This window comes from Jaculus jaculus, chromosome 4 (genome assembly GCF_020740685.1).
Source record: "Jaculus jaculus isolate mJacJac1 chromosome 4, mJacJac1.mat.Y.cur, whole genome shotgun sequence".
Taxonomy (NCBI): Eukaryota; Metazoa; Chordata; class Mammalia; order Rodentia; family Dipodidae; genus Jaculus; species Jaculus jaculus.
The window spans coordinates 122653108-122667136 of NC_059105.1; the positions used below are offsets into that span (position 1 = coordinate 122653108).

The 14029-nt window shown below is 41.4% G+C and overlaps 1 protein-coding gene across 6 annotated transcripts in view; it reads left to right on the top strand.

The window, feature by feature from the left end:
• The window catches only part of Psd4 (pleckstrin and Sec7 domain containing 4), a 46454-nt gene that overhangs the window by 12883 nt on the left and 19542 nt on the right, over positions 1 to 14029 (top strand). Inside the window, exon 1 of one of the 6 annotated variants that reach the window (XM_045148259.1) lies at positions 560 to 598. The exons of the other annotated variants lie outside the window; for them this stretch is intronic. The gene's annotated coding sequence lies outside the window, so the exon portion shown is untranslated. Of the gene's footprint in view, positions 1 to 559; positions 599 to 14029 lie in introns of those variants that run through there. 6 annotated transcript variants of the gene reach the window in all.

Genomic DNA, 14029 nt, shown 5'->3' on the forward strand with positions numbered 1-14029 from the left:
TGACTGTATCTGTATAAAGTCATTGTGAGAACTCATTGAGGAGTTATTGGGGGACTCTATAGCTACAAGGCAATTATCTCAGTTGTCATTATTACTGGTGACATGGGACATAACCATACAAAAATTGAAATATCAGATGAACAAAATGTTATCCACGTGGGGCCCTCTTGCCTCCCACACGGTGCCTGTAGTGGACTGAGCTGAGGCAGAGACAGAACCTGGGGCATAACCACAGACGTGAGGACGGAGGGGTCTTTTTGCACCCCAGGCCTCATCATCTTCCTCTGTTCCAAGCCCTTTGTGGGAGAAGGCTGGTCTTATCTGTGGCTGGTACCACAGGATAGGACCTTCCAGGGAGCAGAGCAGGGGCCCAGAAGGTGTCTGAGCTGGAAATAGAGGCCTTTGTCTTGTGGGCAGGAAGTGTGAGGTACTGAGCAGCTCTGAGGGCTGAGGAGCCCCGGGGAATGGGAGGGGTTTGTGTCACCACAGTGAGGGGAGCGGAAGTTAGAGGCTGCAGCCACGACATTTTGTGGGGCAAACTGAAACTGTTCCTAAGACCGTTGAGTCCAGGACAGCACCTTACTTCTGGGCCCTGAAGGTGAGCCTAAAGTGGGAAGAGGGGGGATCAGGAATGTGAACAGTCAAATATGGGGTCTCATGTCTGGGGCTGGGGCCAGGTGGACAGGAAGAAAGCAAGATCTTCAGCTGTGAGTACCACTGTGTGTGCACCTACTGCCAGCACACCTGGCATCAACCTGGCCTTGGTAGACTCTGGCCATCCCCTTCTTTCCCTCCATGCCCTCTGTTCCTCTGTCAATCCATTGTCTAGACCTTATCTGATGTCTTCCCTTTCTCCCCTTCTTTTCCACAGAGCCCCCAGTGATGGAGGATGAAAGGAAAGGAAGCCTCCCAAAGGTCCCTCTAATTTGCTGTGGTTAAGATCTAAATGTGCCTTGACTCTAGACCCTTGAGGTTAAGAGTCCCAACAGTCCTTGGGGCTATAGCATGTCTGGGTGTGGTCTCTGCAGGAAGCTATAGGAACGGAGACTGGGCCTCAGCCATAAGGAGGCTCTCAGCTTCACCCTGAATTTAGGGCCCTTGGAAAGGCTGGGATTAGAACTAGGGAGGGTCTCCCTACCTGTTTAGTCCTGGTTTAGGCCTATTGTCCTGATGTACAAGACCATGTAACTCTCAAAAGTCCTTACTCTGATGGTAAAGGAAGTCTCATGGAGTGGGGCCCAAGTCTCTGCTCTCTTAGTCTAGGGTCTAAAAATACCATAGTTGGGGTCATTGCTCTGCGAAAAGAAGGGGAAAGATGATCTGACATTGGCCCTTGGGCTTGAACAAGTGGGTCCCAAACAGGTGGGTTTCCAGCTTCTTGAGTTATAGAGCACCACACCATCCTCTCCTTTTATGGGTTAGGAGCACCAGTCTGAGGGTAGAACCAAGCTGTTATGGTGAGAATACTGAGATTAGAGAGGCGTAGCCCAAGCCTGCTAGGGTCTCCTTGACTTTCCCAGGCTGCAGCTGTTCTGGGGCCTTTTGATTCATGTCTTTCCCTCAACTGTCGTCTTCTCCTTCCTGAGCCCTACCAGCTGGTTCCACAGGGGTGTCCCCTTCCTTCCTCTCTCTCTCCCTCTTTCTCCTCTCCACATTTGCATGAAGCCCTCCTTGGGAGCAGAACAGTTCTCATGGCCCTTGTAGGGGCCATTCTGTACTGAGGAACTCCACTTAGGACTCCTTCCCCTCAGTCTTGGGATGGATCTAACCCCATTGCTGCCTGGACTGCACAGGGACAGGACAGCTCACCTCCCATGTGTCTGGAGGGGCAGGGGATATCTTGTTTTTGTTTTTGTTTTTTTTTTTTTCCATAAGAAGGGAAATATTTCTAGGGTAAAAGGAAGTACACTTTGCTTACTGAGCCTAGAAGGTTAAATTGGGGTGGGATTGGGAGACACAGGTTCCAGACAGGAAGTTCAGAGCTGACTCTTTCAGCTGAGAACTGAGAATATGTGGATCTGGCTGAGCCTGACAAGGAAGGTTGGTTGGTTGATTTCTTTTGGCTTCTCTGAGTGAATGGCAGAGTGGTAGAATTAAACTGAGCAGGTCATGATATTTACTAAGCACCTCCCATGGTCCAGACCTAGCAAACCTGAAGAGTAGCTTTGCTTCACCTAGTTTCTTAGACCACAGATAAAGAACCAGGTGAAGTTCCCTTTGTCCCAGGGATGTTCATTTATGGAGTCAGAATGTGAGCCTAGTTTCTGAGCATCTGTGTCCACATTCTTTGCCATCACCCTGAAGTGAGAACCCATGGCTGTCACCTTTCCGTCTTAGAAGAGGCTTATCCACCTGCCTCTGTACTTGACTTCCCATTGTTTATTTAAGTGTTTATGTGTGTTTTTGTGCTGGTGCATGTGCGTGTGGGTGCACACATGATTGCTTGTGAGTATGGAGGCCAGAGGGCAACACTAGGTGTTGCCATCCATTTTTATTTTGAGACAATCATTGGACTGGAACTTTCTGAGGAGATTAGATTGGCTGGCCCCAGGAATCTGCCTGTCTTTGCTTTCTTGGTACTGAAATTACAAGTGTACACCACCAGGGCTGGAGAGATGGCTTAGTGGTTAAGCACTTGCCTGAGAAGTCTAAGGACCCCAGTTTGAGGCTCAATTCCCTGGGACCCATGTTAGCCAGATGCACAAGGGGTGCACATGTCTGGAGTTCATTTGCAGTGGCTGGAGACCCGGGTATGCCCATTCTCTCTTCTCGCTCTCTCTCTGCCTCTTTGTCTCTCTGTCTAAATAAAAATGAACAAAAAATTTAAAAAAACAAAACAAGTGTATACCACCACACCCAGCCATGTGTGTGTGTGTGTGAGAGAGAGAGAGAGAGACAGAGACAGAGACAGAGAGACAGAGAGAGAGAGAGAGAGAAAGTAGAGGTTAAAGTTGGGTGTTGTAGTAGATAGCCTCGCTGAGATGAACTTTCAAACCAGGTACATTTGTGGATAAAGGGATATTTATTGAGGTTTACAGATCCAGGGGATGTTTCATAAGGGTAGAAGAAGCTGGCCTACTTCCACAGGATGCAGAGAGAGAAGCCCCACACCAAAAATCCCAATAGCCACACAGCATACTTCAGGAACTCTAGACACTTTGCATATCTTTAGACTGGAGTTTTAAATATACCACCACACCATGGGCTGGACCTTAGGATCCACCCAGTGACACCTCCTTCAGCCAGTGGCTGCAGATCCAAACTACAAACTAATAAGACCCTGAATTTATAGGGGGCTGTCTATTCAGACTACCACAGGTGTCTTTCTCTATAGCTTGTCTGCCCACTTCTGGAATTCACTAATTTGTCTAGACAAGCTAGCCAACAAACCTGGGGATCCTCCTGTCTCTGCCTCTCCAGTGCTGGGATTATAGATGTAAACCACCCAACCAAACATTTTTCTCAGGACTTGGGGATACAAACTGAGGTCCACATGCTTGTATGGCAAGTACTTTACCACTGAGACTTCTTTCCAGCCCCTTTAAAAAAATATATTTTATTTATTTTTATTTATTTATTTGACAGAGAAAGAAGGAGAGAGAGAGAGAGAATGGGCATGCCAGGGCCTCCAGCCACTGTAAACGAACTCTAGATGCATGCACCCCCTTGTGCATCTTGCTAATGTGGGTCCTGAAGAATTGAACCTGGTTCCTTTGGCTTTTTAGGTAAGCACCTCAACTGTGAAGCCATCCCTCCTGCCCTTGCCCTGCTTTTTTATATGAGTTTTGAGGATAAAACTCAGGTCCCCATGCTTACACATTAGTCATTTTATCAACTGAGCCATCTCCCCGACCTCTGGGCTCCAGTTCTTTTTAAATTATTATGAGGGCTGGAGAGATGGCTTAGCGGTTAAGCGCTTGCCTGTGAAGCCTAAGGACCCCGGTTCAAGGCTCGGTTCCCCAGGTCCCACGTTAGCCAGATGCACAAGGGGGCGCACGCGTCTGGAGTTCGTTTGCAGAGGCTGGAAGCCCTGGTGCGCCCATTCTCTCTCTCTCCCTCTACCTGTCTTTCTCTCTGTGTCTGTCGCTCTCAAATAAATAAATTAATTAATTTAAAAAATTTTTAAATTATTATGAACTTTACTATATGAACCAGTCATATGTTGGTTTATTCCCCTCATGTTATTCTTTTATATCCTCTCTTCCCCACCCCCATTCCATTGAGACCCTCAGTGGAGTTGTTGGTATTCACCATGGGATTATGAATGCATCGGTCAGTTTTTGTGGGATGGGGAAAATTCTTGCCTATCATTCTTAAGCTAGAGTATAAGTCTGTATCCCAAGTGTACAAAGAAAATTCACTATTAGAAAGTAGAACCCAAGCTAAGCATGGTGGCACATGCCTTTAATCTCAGCACTCAGGAAGAAGAGGTAAGAGGATCAGATCTCTGTGAGTCCCAGGCTAGCTTAGGGCTACTGAATGAGTTCTGGGTCATCCTTGGCTAAAGTGAGACCTTACCTACAAGATCAAAAAGGAACTGCCTTGAAGCCCTGAGTAGTATAGAACAGACTGTCCTCTTGGCCCACAGTCATTATTTTCTGTTCTTTCTCTCTCAGTTCCATGTACAGTGTAGCAGTATTTTCCATAGAAAATGCCCATCTATCATGGAAAAAATTACTTGCAATGTTGTCAGGGAAGAAGGGTACTCATTATTCCTCACCTCATTCCCTCACTCTTTCCTCCCCTGTGTGCCCTCTAGAGCACTTGGCCTTTATCTTGGATTTTGTAAATCCATTCTGTGTCTCCAGGAATGTGTCTTTAAACTGCTTAAGCCATCACAGTGCTCAGAGAAAATAGAAAGCCCACTTTACTTTTGAGGTAGCCGCTTCTCCTTTTGATGCACATGCTACATTCATATATTGCTGAATCCCTTCCTGCTTTGTAATCTACTTGAGACAGGTGATTTCAAGAGATTTTACTAATCTCCCAGGCTAGAAAAAAAAAATCAAGAAAGTTCTAGATGCATGAATACCACATGTACTCCATCCCTTGTTCCTGACCTGCTTGTGTCTTCCTTCTCCCAGGAAAAATAGGTGATTGGTGATATAACCTTAATGACAATCAGAAGTGACCACACTCTTCAGATCATCCCACCCATCCTTTCAAGGGGAGCAATTAAAAAAGAAACACCTTTCTCCTCTGTCCTCCTGGATGTCCAAGGGTTTATGCATAGAAAAAAAGAGTGATGCTTATGAGTGCTATAAACTCTGGTTTGGACCCTAGCTGTCCCACTTGCTAGGTGAGCACTTTGGATGAACTTCTGAACCTCTCTGAGTCATAGCTTTTTTTTTCACAATTTTTATTAACATTTTCCATGATTATAAAAAATATCCCATGGTAACTCTGAAAATTTTTATAAAAAATATCCCTCCCGCCCCTCACCATACTTTACCCTTTGAAATGCCATTCTCCATCATATTACCTCCCCATCTCAATCATTGTAGTTACATATATACAATACCAACCTATTAATTATCCTCCTCCCTTCCTTTCTCTTCCCTTTATATCTCCTTTTTAACTTACTGGCCTCTGCTACTGAGTTTTTTACATCTCATACAGAAAGCCAATCATCTGCAGCTAGGATCCATATATGAGGGACAACATGTGGCATTTGGCTTTCTGGGCCTGGGTTACCTCACTTAGTATAATCCTTTCCAGATCTATCCATTTTTCTGCAAATTTCATAACTTCATTTTTCTTTACCGCTGAATAGAACTCCATTGTATAAATGTGCCACATCTTCATTATCCACTCATCAGTTGAGGGACATCTAGGCTGGTTCCATTTCCCAGCTATTATAAATTGAGCAGCAATAAACACGGTTGAGCACGTACTTCTAAGGAAATGAGATGAGTCCTTTGGATATATGCCTAGGAGTGCTATAGCTGGGTCATATGGTAGATCAATCTTTAGCTGTTTTAGGAACCTCCACACTGTTTTCCACAATGACTGGACCAGATTGCATTCCCACCAACAGTGTAGAAGGGATCCTCTTTTTCCACATCCCTGCCAACATTTATGATCATTTGTTTTCATGATGGTAGCCAACCTAACAGGAGTGAGATGGAATCTAAATGTAATTTTAATCTGCATTTCCCTGATGACTAGTGATGTAGAACATTTTTTTAGATGCTCATATGCCCTTCGTATTTCTTCCTTTGAGAACTCTCCATTTAGCTCCATAGCTCATTTTGTGATTGGCTTGTTTGATTCCTTATTATTTAACTTTTTGAGTTCTTTGTATATTCTGGATATTAATCCTCTATCAGATATATAGCTGGCGAAGATTTTTTCCCATTCTGTAAGTTGCCTCTTTGCTTTTTTCACTGTGTCCTTTGCAGTGCAAAATCCCTGTAATTTCATGAGGTCCCAGTGATTAATCTGTGGTTTTATTGCCTGAGCAATTGGGGTTGTATTCAGAAAGTCTTTGCCAAGACCAATATGTTGAAGGGTTTCCCCTACTTTTTCCTCTAGCAGTTTCAGAGTTTCAGGTCTGATGTTAAGGTCTTTAATCCATTTGGACTTAATTCTTGTGCATGGCGAGAGAGAAGAATCTATTTTCATCCTTCTACAGATATATGTCCAGTTTTCCCAACACCATTTGCTAAAGAGGCTGTCTTTTCTCCAGTATTTTGGGCATTTTTATCTAATATCAGGTGGCTGTAGCTACCTGGACTTAGATGTGGTTCCTCTATTCTGTTCCATTGATCTACATATCTGCTTTTGTGCCAGTACCACACAGTTTTTGTTACTATGGTTCTGTAGTATAGGTTAAAATCAGCTATGATGATACCACCAGCCTTATTTTTGTTGCTCAGTATTATTTTAGATATTTGAGTTTTTTTGTGATTCCCAATGAATTTTTGGATTGTTTTTTCTATTTCCATGAAGAAAGCCTTTGGAATTTTGATGGGGATTGCACTAAATGTGTAGATTGCTTTTGGTAAGATTGCCATTTTCACAATATTAATTCTTCTAGTCCAGGAGCAAGGGATGTTTCTCCACTTTCTAGTGTCTTCTGCAATTTCTCGCTTGAGTGTTTTAAAGTTCTCATTGTAGAGATTCTTTACTTCCTTGGTTAGATTTATTCCAAGGTACTTTATATTTTTGGATACAGTTGTGAGTGGGAGTGATTCTCTGATTTCATCCTCTGTGTGTTTATTGTTAGCATATATGAAGGCTACTGATTTCTGTGTATTTATTTTGTATCCTGCAACATGGCTATAGGTTTTGATCAGCTCTAACAGTTTGCTAGTAGAGTCTTTAGCATCTTTTATGTATAGAATCATGTCATCTGCAAATAATGATAACTTGATCTCTTCCTTTCCAATTTATATGACTTTTATGTGTGTCTCTTGCCTTATTGCTATGGCTAAGACTTCCAAAACAATATTAAATAAAAGTGGAGACAGTGGACACCCTTGTCTTGTTGCTGATTTTAGTGGAAAAGCTTCCTGTTTTTTACCATTTAGTAATATGTTGGCTGTAGGCTTGTCATAAATAGCTTTTATTATATTGAGATATGTTCCTTCTATTCCCAGTCTCTGTAGGACTTTTATCATGAAGGGATGTTGGATTTTGTCAAATGCTTTCTCTGCGTCTAATGAGATGATCATGTGATTTTTGTCCTTCAACCCATTTATATAATGTATTACATATATAGATTTGCATATATTGAACCATCCTTGCATCTGTGGGATAAAGCCTACTTGGTCAGGGTGAATGATCTTTTTGACATACTCTTGTATTCTGTTTGCCAATATTTTGTTGAGAATTTTTGCATCTATGTTCATGAGGGAGATTGGTCTGTAATTTTCTTTTTTTGTTCTATCTTTGCCTGGTTTTGGTATCAGGGTGATGCTGGCCTCATAGAAGGAGTTTGGTAGAATTCCTTCTTTTTCTATTTCCTGTAAAAGCTTAAGAAGCAATGGTGCTAGCTCTTTCTTAAAGGTCTGGTAAAATTCAGCAGTGAATCCATCTAGGTCTGGGTTTTTTTTAGGTGGAAGATTATTGATAACTGTTCAGAGCTCCATGTTTGTTATAGGTCTATTTAAGTGTTTAATCTCATTTTGATTTAATTTAGGTAGGGCATATAAATCAAGGAAATCACCCATTTCTTTCAGATTTTCATACTTTGTGGAGTATATGATTTTATAATATGTCCCTATGATTTTTTGAATTTCTCTGGAATCTGTTGTGATGTTACCTTGTTCATCTCTGATTTTATTAATTTGTGTCTCTTCTCTCTTTCTTTTGGTCAGATTTGCTAAGGGTTTATCAATCTTGTTTATCCTTTCAAAGAACCAAGTCTTTGTTTCATTAATTCTTTGGATTTTTTGTTTGTTTGTTTGTTTCTATTTCATTAATTTCTGCCCTAATCTTTATTATTTCTTCCCGCCTACTGATTTTTGGTTTGCCTTGTTCTTCTTTTTCCAAGGCTTTAAGGTGAAGCATTAGGTCATTTACTTGTGACCTTTCTAATTTCTTAATATAGGCACTTAAGGCTATAAATTTACCTCTTAGAACTGCCTTCATCGTGTCCCAGAGATTTTGATGTGTTGTGTTCTGATTATCATTTGACTCTATAAATTTTTTGATTTCCTTCTTGATTCCTTCATTGATCCATTCATCATTTAGTAGTGTATTGTTTAGTTTCCATGATTTCGTGTATATTCTATAGCCTTTCTTGGTGCTGATTTGTAGTTTCATTCCATTGTGGTCTGATAGAATGCAAGGAATTATTTCAGTTTCCTGAATTTGTTAAGACTTGCTTTGTGTCCTAATATATAGTCTATTTTAGAGAATGTTTCATGTGCTGCTGAAAAGAATGTATATTTTTTGCAGCATTTAGATAAAATGTCCTGTATATATCTGTTAGGTCCATTCCTTCTATGACCTCATTTTGTCCAGATGCCTGTCTGTTTATTTTTTCCTGGGATGATCTGTCAATTGATGAGAGTGGGGTGTTAAAGTCACCCACCACCACTGTGTTTGGTGTTATCTGTGACCTTTGTTCTAATAGTGATTGTTTGATGAATTTGGGAGCCCTCATGTTAGGTGCATATATGTTTAGGATTGTAATGTCCTCCTGTTGGAGTGTACCCTTAATCAATATAAAGTGATCTTCCTTATCTTTCTTGACTAACGTTGGACTGAAGTCTACCTTGTCAGATATTAGGATATCAACCCCTGCTTGTTTTCTAAGCCCATTTGCTTGAAACACCGTTTTCCAACCTTTCACCCTAAGATAATGTCTATCCTTTGTAGAAAGGTGAGTTTCTTGGAGACAACAAATTGTAGGATCCTGCTTTTTAACCCAGTCTGCAAACCTATGTCTTTAGGTTGGGACATTAAGGCCGTTGATATTAAGAGATATTATCGAAAGGTGTGTATTTATGTTTGCCTTTTTTTGTGTGTCTGGTTCCTGTTCTACCTTTGCTCTCTTGTGTTAACAAGTATTTGAGTATTGCTTGTTTATTCCAGGTTCCTTATATGTGTGCTTTTCCTTTTGTTCAGCATGGAGGATTCTATCAAGTATTTTCTGTAGATCTGGTTTTGTCTTCAAATACTCCTTTAACTTGCTTTTGTCGTGGAATGTCCTTATTTCTCCATGTATTTGAATGGATAGCTTTGCAGGGTAAAGTAACCTTGGTCTTGGAATATATCACTCCAAGCCCTTCTGGCTTTTAAAGTTTGTGTTGAATAATCTGCTGTAATCCTGATGGGCTTGCCTTTGTAGGTAACTTGATTTTTTTTCTAATTGCTTTCAATATTTTTTCTTTGGTTTGTGTGTTTGATAGTTTGATTATAATATGGCGAGGAGAGGTTCTTTCCAGGTTTTTTCTGGCTGGGGTTCTAAAGACTTCCTGTATCTGCATTGGCACCTCTTTCCCAATTTGGGGGAAGTTTTCTTCTATGATTTTGTTGAGGATGCCTACTATGCCTTTGGAATAGAATTCTTCTCCTTCTACTATACCCTGAATTCTTATATTTAATCTTTTCATAGTGTCCCGAATATGTTGATATTCCCACTCATACTTTGCTATAAGTTTGTCTTTCTCTTTGTTGGAATGTATTAGATCTGCCACCTGGTCTTCTAGCTTAGATATTCTGCCCTCTCCTTCATCCGTTCTACTGGTGAGATTTTCTACAGTGTTTTATTTCATTAACTGTGTTCTTTATTGCTAGTAATTCTCACTGGTTTTTATTTATTATTTCTATTTCCTTATTTATGTCTTGTATTGCCTCCTTTATTTCATTAAATTGGTGTCCTGCGTCTTCTTTGATTTCCTCTTTGATTTCTTCTTTGATTCCTTTGATTTGTGCTTTGACTTCTTTGAACATATTTACAATCATTCTTTTGAAATCTTTCTCAGGTATTTCTGCTAACTCATTGTCACTGGAGGACATTTGTGATGTATTAATAGTTTTAGGTGGATTTATATCCTCTTGGTTTTTAGTGTTTCTTGTGGTATAATGTATATATTTTTGCATCTTGGATTATGTTAATGCTTGGATTTTCTAGCTAGCTGGGTATTCTTAGCTGTATCAATTGTTTTGATGTTATATATCTTCAGGGTAGGAGCTTAAGGTGTTATGTGTGGCTCTTAAGACTCTCAGAGTATCTACAAAGGTGTTCCTAGGGGTTGAGTTTCCCTGCTATGGGAGTATTCAAGTAGGCTGAGTGGAATAAAATACAGGTAGATTCTAAAATTTAACTAAACACTGTACACATTCAATCAAAAACAGTACTGAGTATTTATGCAAGAGTAGTTATTGTAACAGCCAGATTCTCTATCAACAAAGAGGTTAAGATTTCTGGTCTGTTGAGGGATCTAAGCTTGCGACCAAGTGAGACCCTTCCCTGGTGCAATCCCAGTTACCTTGGATGATTTTGGTCTCAGTCAAGTTGCTGTCTGCGTCATTGGGCTGCTGTTCTGATTTCTGGAGCTGGGCACTGGCTTTTCAGGCAGGGCAAACCAAGCTTGGCAACTTTGGCCCTGCAGATCGGCACCCCCGCTGCTGGAACCGCCACTGCTGCTGCTGAAGCTCCCGCTGCTGAATCTGTCACTGCTGCTGGGTCTGTCACCGCTGCTGCTGAAGCTGCTGCTGCTGGATTTGCTGCTGCTGCCGCTGAAGCTGCCACTACTGGATCAGCCGCTACTGGCACCACTGTTGCCGGTGCCAGAGCCGCTGATGTTGCTGCTGGACTCTGCTCCTGCTTGGGTTCTGCTGTTGGCTCAAGTTGGCGTGGCCGGGTCCTGGGACCGTTGCTCTGTTTGCTGGAGCTGGGCATACGCAGTTGGGGAGGGGAGGGAGCTGCAGCTACTCTAGTTTTCTCGCTGATCTATTTGTTCTACCTTGTGATCTGCTCCTCCGTTGTTCTCTGTCGCTCTCCCTTCACGTTTCTTGAGTTGCAGAGAGCTCCCCTTACCTGGCTTCTCCTGTGGCTCAAGCCGAGTCTGACAGCTTTCTGGTGCACCGCCGCTGCGGTCGTCAGACCTGCCGGGGCCGCTTTTTCTGGCCTGTGCAGGCTCTGGATGCTCTGGATCTCTTCTACTTCTCTGCTGCCGTTTCAATTTCCTATACACCTCACTTTTTAGTAAATGTGTGCATTTTGCTGGGGATTTTTTTGTCCTTTTCCCCCCTAGGCTGCTTTGGCGTGGTACCTACGCTGCCATCTTAACCGGAAGTCTAGTCATAACTTTTTACTAGGACAAAGGAGATGTTTCTACTTGTCTCATTCATGGTATTGATAGCAGGAGATGAGCTCATGGCTGTACAGCTAGATAAAGCACATGTGCAGGGGCTTGATAACATTGTCTACACCTTCACTGTTTGGTTGGGTAGCCAGATAAAAGGTAGAGTGTCCAGTTAAATTTGAATTTCTGATAAACTGTGAATAAATTGTTCATACAAGTTTGTCCCAGCTACTGGGGTCCTACACTTTTTCTAACATTGCTGGTTATCAATCCCATCTTTTCACATGCCAAACAATCACTCTTACCTTAAGCTGTATTCTGAGTCCCCTAGTGTACTCATTTGCTGAATTTAGCAACTCCACAATTAAGCCATATCTGTCCATATGGCCTGACCTCCAGGAAGCTAGGTCTACCTTCCCTAGGTTCTGGAACCCCAGTTAGGCTTGATGTTTCAAGTCAATACCAGTCTTGAGCATTTTTATTTGTTTTTTTTATTTGTTTGTTTGTTTTGGTTTTTCGAGGTACGGTCTCACTCTGGTCCAGGCTGACCTGGAATTAACTATGTAGTCTCAGGGTGGCCTCAAACTCATGGCAATCCTCCTACCTCTGCTTCCCAAGTGCTGGGATTAAAGGCATGCACCACCATGCCTGGCTTTTAACATTTTTGATCTACTTGAAGGATAATGATGTACTTCCCAGAATTTTGTGGGTACGTGCTGGGAGATATGATCAGCCACACTAGTACTGAGACTGTGCAGATCCCTGTCTACTGTGGGTCTAATTAGTGTAGTGTAACTTCTTACATGTCCTCATGTACTGATAGACTCAAGTAAAGGCTGTGCAATTGTTAAAGGCTTTGTCATGTTCTTTGTATGAACAGTGACTTCCTTTTATATAAATTATCTGATGTTGAGTAAAGATTCAACTACTACTGGAAGGTTTGTCTTTCTTCACATTGTAGGGTTTTGCTTGAGTATGAATCTTCTGGTGTAGCTTAAGGTACCAAGAAATTATGGAACCTTGGCTGCATTCTTTACATGTATACAGTCTTTTTCCAGTATGAATTGTTTTATGTCAGTGAAGCTGTGAATCATAGTTAAAGGTTTGTCCACAATCTTTACAACTATAGGGTTTTTTCCCCTAGTATGGATTCAATAAGAGTTAAGTGACTGTTAAAGGCTTTGCCACATTCTTTGCATGCATAAGGTCTCTCTCCAGTATGTATTTTTTGATGCACTTTAAGCTGTTTGGAACCGTAATAGGATCTTCCACATTCCTTACAACTTTAGGATTTCCCTCCAGTATTACTGTTTTACTGTACATTAAGGTTTGAGCCATTATTAAAGGCTTTGCCGCATGCTTGACATTGGTAGTGTCCCTCAACATGGATTCTCTGATGTCGTTTAAGATGATAAGAACAGTAACAGGCTTTGCTACATTCCTCACATCTATAGGGTGTCTTTTTAGCAGGAATAATATGATGAGCACTAAGATGTGAGTAATACTGAAAGCATTTACCATATTTGTTACATCCATAGGGAAGTCCTTCCCAATGGATTTTCAGATGTTGGACCAAGTGTACAGAACAGTTAAAAACATAAGGTTTCAGTCCAATATGAATTTTTTTGTGTGTGATAAAGTTAGGTTGAGACCCAAAGGCTTTGCCACACTTGACATTCATATGGTTTTTCTCCTGTATGACTTACACAGTGCTGGTTAAGGTGTGTGTTACTCCTGAAAGCTTTGCCACATTCTCTCTGGTATGATTTAGATGATGTTCTTTAAGTTTTATAGGCCTATTGAGGCCTTTGCTACATTCCTTACATTGTGTGACTTCTCTCTAATATGAATGTGATGATGATGTCTAAGATTTCTGTCACTACTAAAGCCTTTGCCATTTTGTTCACATTTGTAGGGTTTTGCTCCTGTATGAGGTATTTGGAGTCGAGTGACAGATGAGTGAGTTTTAAAGGCTTTGCAATATTTGTTTGATGCATAATCTTTAAAATGAATTTTTCTATTTTGCCAAGTATGCAGAACACTTAAAGCCTTTTCCAAATTCTTCACATTTTTAGCGTTTCTCTCTCTTATGAACTGTCTGGTGTTGAGTAAAGTTTGTACTTCTAGTGAACATTTTGCCACATTCTTCATATATGTATGGTTTTTCTCCAGTATGGACTACTTGTTATATAGTTAAGGCTGAATAATGTTTAAAATACCTACCACATTCTTTACATCAGGAGGACTTATCTATTATATGAACCCAC